We start from the raw sequence: 6,000 nt of genomic DNA, 5'->3' as shown, positions 1-6,000 counted from the left end.
CAAATAGAGGAAGTCCTTTCTCTTCAGGCAGGCTTTTCCTTAGGGATCACCTGTCTGAGTGTGTGGGTTTTTTTAAAATGGATTGTTGTGTCTTCCTGCCTTGAACGTGTTTTTGGTGTGAGGTTTTTCTTACTATTTTTTAGTGAGCTATTTCTTTGATCCTTTTTAGTATTGGCATACTTAACATTAGAGAGGGGGGAAATTTGTATTCGTATATGAATACAAATATCCTCATGCAGCTCGACTTAATGAGGGTCCAGTCCCAGGGACTGGATTGTCTACTCACATATCTGCCAGTGGCAGCAGCCCCTCTCATCCTTCCAATCATCCTTCCCAGAGCACTGCTCTCTTCTCACTTGGCTAGCCACTCCAGGCAGGGGGAGAGAGGACCTTAGCTTTTAATGTAAGTTGCCTTGGGTCCTTTTTAAAGGAGAAAGGCAGGCTAAAAATAAATGAATTGGGCCAGGCTAAATGTCCGGCCCACTCAGACTTCAGAGTTTGGAAGATATCTGTCCGTGTGGGAACTGTGAAAATGCTCCCAAGGCAGGAAAAATGGAAGGCAATTTGAGCAGAGATTTCTAAAACTTAATCGTATGGTTTATGATATAGGCTGGTTGCTTTTTTCTTTGCAGTGTGAAGCTCTAAGCAATGTTAAGATGTGCTTGGTAGTCCTACTGCTGGTGTAATTTGTAGTTTGCTGAATTATCTAAAAGGTAACAAGCTGTGCTAAGAAAAGGATTGAATCAGTTGAATACTGATTCATGGTCCCATTCATTCCCATCTTAGGAATTGTACCTAGGAGCTGTGTGGCACGGTGGTTAAATTGCAATACTGCAGCCAAAACCCTGCTCACAACCTTGGTTCAGTCCCAGCTAGCGAGCTCAAAGTTCACCCAGCCTTCCATCCTTCTTAGGTAAGTATATTGAGTGGAGCTTGCCTGGAGATGGGGTGGCAATATGTAGCCTGCATAATTAAATTGCAAACCGCCCAGAAAGTGATTTCTTTTTTATGTACAAAGGGTTCACCATGAGAACAAAAGGAGCTGAGGGGAAGCTGGTACTTTTAGTTGGTACTTTTAGCTAATTTCCTTCACGTTTCCCTTGCACTGCAGCTGGGTTTTTGTACTTTATGCTCTACTAACTAAAAGGAATTAACCAAAAATTCCCCCAGTAAAAAGAGTATCTACTGAACCGTTGCACACAAAGAATTCAAAACACTGAGGCATGTTGTAGAAGCAGAGGAATCTTTAATGTATTCTTATGAATGAGTTTGCACGAACCACCTAAACGTTCTTGGTAATCAAGTTATTTACTCAGTGCTGTGCAGCTTTCACCAATCTATCAGATCTCTTCCCCTGACAGGTTTATATCAGGGCTGGGGGATATGTGGCCATCCAATTGTTGTTGAACTGCAACTTCCATTGTATTTATTTCCCCAGCACAGCATATAATGAATGAGGTACTGTATAAAGGGGAGTTATAGTTTAACAACATCTGGATAGCTACATGGTGCCCACCTGGTTTATATCAATAGAATGAGAATCCCATGGCCCATATAGGGAACTCACATATCATTCATCTCATGGTAACCAATACCACAAACCTCTTTAACATGGCCTTCATTTGGCATCCATAATGTGTGAAACAGTCCTGTGAGGTTTCTTGTTCTTTATTGTCCATAGGAAGTCTCTAGATGTGATAATCTATAATATCGATTCACTCTTAATTCATTAAGGGTTTGCATGTCTAGTGACATATTTGAAAAATGTCCTCAGCTTATGTTGATTTTGTAGAAGATAAATTAGAATTGAAATTCTTGTCTCCTTGGGAAATTTCCATCTCTGGGTATAGATCAGGAGGGAATTCCACACAGCATATACATTCCATAAAATGAATGTTCATTTAATTGCTGAAAAGAGGCTGCTGGTCAGCCCCATTTGGACAATGGCTGTTTAAACAAGTGTATGAATATTGATTATGTGGAGCTGAAGGAAATGTTTATCATTCTTAATTGCAATACAATCGTTACTCTGGAGTTAAACATTTGAGCAGAACACTGAATGTGTAATGCAAATATAGCTATTAATTTTCCTTGACAAAATCAACAGCAATATGTATATCATTGAAGAATATCCAGGCACATACTGCAGCTGGAAGAATGAGAGGCTTTGGGAGAAAGCATTCTTATTTTTCCTGAATAAAAGATTGTTCTTTCTGTGGCTCGGCATAATGAGGACCCTGTCTAAATTAACCAGAGGTAAAAATAAAACGGCTTTTCCGATATGCACCTGCTCTTGATTGATGAAATGGCTTTCACTTCAATTTCTCCATTTCTCCCTCCATCATCATTCCAACACTCATATTTTGTTATTTAGTTTATTAAAACATTTATATCCTGCCTTTCAGGTAATTCATGGCAACTTACAGCATTTGAAAATTACTGTTTAGTAAAACAAAACATTATGGATCTACAAAGCAGTGAAGCAAGGAGATGGGGGTAACTGCAGGCACATTAGCTGCACTGAAAGACCACTGAAAGAAAAACAGTAAATGTCAGCATGACAGTTGGACAACTGTATTTGACTGGGCAAGAAATTTCAATATTTGAGGCATGACTTTTTTTAAACTACAGATCCCAGAATCTCCAATTTAGCATGGCCTCTGATGTAGGACCAGTCCACACCAGGTTTTCTCTGTCCACACTCAAATGGAGGGAGGTAAAGTCTGACTTATTTCATCATTGTGTATTAAACAAGGGGAAAGATCCTCACCACAAGAGGGTTTCTTTTTTCTTTTTTTTTAGGCAGCTCAGACAGACTTTGTGTTTTGTGTGTGTGTGTGGGGGGTGTATTTTGTAAAAAGCACTATGAACAACCAAATATGCACAAGATGGGTTATTTGTGCAAAACTGCCTTCCATTCAGGCAGACCATCAGTCCATCTGACTCAGAATCCTCTACACTAGTAGTAGCTATCTGGAAGTTTCCATACTGGAGCATATCACAACTGGATGAAATGCTGGATATAGTGGAGATTGAATGGGGGACCTTTTACATGCAAAATGGATGCCATTCGGAAAGGTCCTGAAGCCACCAGCTCTTTGTCTGCTGTTAGTCATGGAGACAGCAGAGGGGAAACAAAAGAATTAAACTGCCTCATCACCATTGTTACAATCCTGGTTAAAAATTCCTTGTGCTTATCACCACCACCACTGCCACCATCATTGATGTGGTTAACAAAAATGAATTATGGGCACAATTAGCTAAACTTCTTAACATGATACCATTACATTAGCTCTTTAAGGCAGCAAGTGATTGCCAGAATGAAGATGTGTCTGTATTATCAATGGCTGACAGACTTAGTAACTTTCACCACCTTGAGCACCCAACAAATCTGTACTTTTGTAGCATAGGCATCCTTCAGTCTCGAGAGACTATGATAACATGCTCTGAATTGAGGAGTGTCCTCTCCAGAGCATGAAGCCCTGGTAAGGTAATATGGAGGATAAGCTGTTACCCAAGCAGCAGATCCCCCCTCTCCACATTGCTGAAATGGTCCAATGGAAAGGCAAGAGCCAATACAACTGGTTCCAGCAATGTCGCAAGAGTTGGCAGAACGACACATGCTGCCTTCGGGACTCCAGCTCCGGATTTTGCCTCGAGGTTAACTCCTGAAGCCTTTTCCATGAGTGGATTTTGTGCACTGTCTATATTTCAGTGGCACTTGGGCAGAAGACATTGCTGGCGATTCATGCCCCACCTCTGTCTTCTATCAAGGAGGAGGAAGAAATGTATACTGTTGGAGGAATGCATGTTCTAAACAAGCCTCTGAATGAACGCTGTGTAGTGTGGAATCGAAGACATTATTATTCGTGGAAAGGCACCCTGGAAAGCTTCAAAGCCAGATAGAAAAACTTCACGTTTTAATACTAATTAGAGGCTCCTGTCTCCTAGGTGTGAGGTGTTTATCAGTGAAAAGCAGGAGATGGTATTGCAAAGAAGAAACACACATACTGGAGTACTGAAGATCCAGCAAATGGCTGGCTGGCTGGCTTTAAAAACACCAAACAATAACCAAGAAAAACACAGCAGAGAAATTAAGACACTGTAGAGCCTATGACAGCTTCAGCCAAACCCATCCTAACTTAGAAATACCTGGAAATAACATGTTTATATAGGGAGAGGGAAGGAGGGGGAGGAGGAGAATATTTTTGTGTGTTATCCATATTTTTATTGTACACTTATTTTCTGTTTTTGACAACATTATAAACTGTGCTAATCTCTTATCCAGAAATGATGTCGTGCCAACTGGAATAGTTCAGTGTTTGTTGCTACCCATAACTGAAATCCTCTATGCTGACAATACCTATGGACCAACACAAGGTGTAAATTCAAGATAATTCCAATTCCCACTCCCACTAAAAGCCTTTTTCCTTTTTTTTTGCTTCATAAAGGCATCCCTAAATAGCTATAGATAGTCACTCAATCAAAGTGAGTGATTAAAGTTAATGAGGAGATTACAGGGTACCATTTGTGAAATACCTTAAAAGGTTTTCAAACACCCCCTTGATGAGAGCTGGGTAGGTATCACCCAGGGGTGGGGTGGGGGGTAATCCTTTGAAAGACAATCCCATTTGGAAAGTTCACCAGTTAATGTGCATGAAGAGAATATGATCAGAATTTCCATAAGAAACAGAAGGGAACTAGAGGTGCGCTTTCTTTTCAAAAAAAGGAATGCTTGTGTAATACACAATGTTTGGCATCTGCAGACTGTGGAATCGGGGGAGAAGCCGGAGAGAAATATATATTGCTCTTTCTAGCTCAATCTGGAATAGGGTGGTAGTTCTGGTGCTCCTTGCCTAATACTGCACATTAGAGACAATCTGCTACAGAAAGAAGCCAAGAGGTTCAGAATGGGTAAGTGATCATTGTTCCAACCCTGATCCAATTTACTCACCTTAATGTAACCAACACAACAAGCAAGGGAGCGTACATCCCTCCTGTCATCACAGGGATACTGTACCATTCCCGTATAAAATCATAGAAGCATAGAATAATGGAGTTGGAAGGGGCCACTAAGGCCACTGAGACCAACCCCCTGCTCACTGCAGGAATCCAAATCAAAGCAGATCTGACAGATGGCGTCTAGCTTTCTCTTGAATGCCTCCAATGTTGGAATGCTCATTGCTTCCCTAAATATTCGACTTTATTGTTGCACTGCTTTAAGAGTCAGGACATCTTTGAGTCCCCTGATGAGAAGAAAGGCAGTCTATAAATAAGACAAATTAAATAAAATAAAATAAAAAGAGAAAAGAAAAATTCGTGACACCCAGTCCTGTACGTACAATAGCTTTACGAATGCTATGAATTACACATGAGTCCTATCCAAGACTTCACCTCTTCCTTTAGACTGTCAAGAAGAAGGTAGGCATTAAGTCTATTTACCAAACCCCTTATCACTGTTATTGATGGGGAAATCTGGCATTTTTAGTTTCACCTTCATTCATTTTTGTAAGCCTCACATTCTTTCCAACCTAAGTATGAAGAAAGTAGCAAATTTGGGCAAATTTTTCAGAAATGAGCTAAAATGAAATTCCTGCCCATTTATACCAGCCATATGCACTACAGGAATCTGTATTACAGTGGGGTCTCTACTTAAGAACTTAATCTGTATTGGAAGGTGGTTCTCAAGTGGAAAAGTTCTTATGTAGAATCTGCATTTCCCATAGGAATGCATTGAAAACCATTTAATCCGTATCTGCTCTTTTCCGTCCATAGAAACTAATGGGAAGCTGCTATTCCGCCTTCTACCACTAGAGGGGGATTTTTTCTTTTTTTTCCCTTAGGTCAGGGAACAGTGTTAAAAGCACTTCTGACGAAGCTAATTTTGAAGCAATGGACTGAAAACCAATTAATCCGTTCTGGCTGTTTTTTTTTATGTAGAGGTGCGTTCGTACATTGAAGCATTAGTTCCCATAGGAACTAATGCAAAGCTGGTTAATA

Source organism: Pogona vitticeps, chromosome 3 (assembly GCF_051106095.1).
Source record: "Pogona vitticeps strain Pit_001003342236 chromosome 3, PviZW2.1, whole genome shotgun sequence".
Taxonomy (NCBI): Eukaryota; Metazoa; Chordata; class Lepidosauria; order Squamata; family Agamidae; genus Pogona; species Pogona vitticeps.
Note: the sequence above shows the minus strand (reverse complement) of the source record.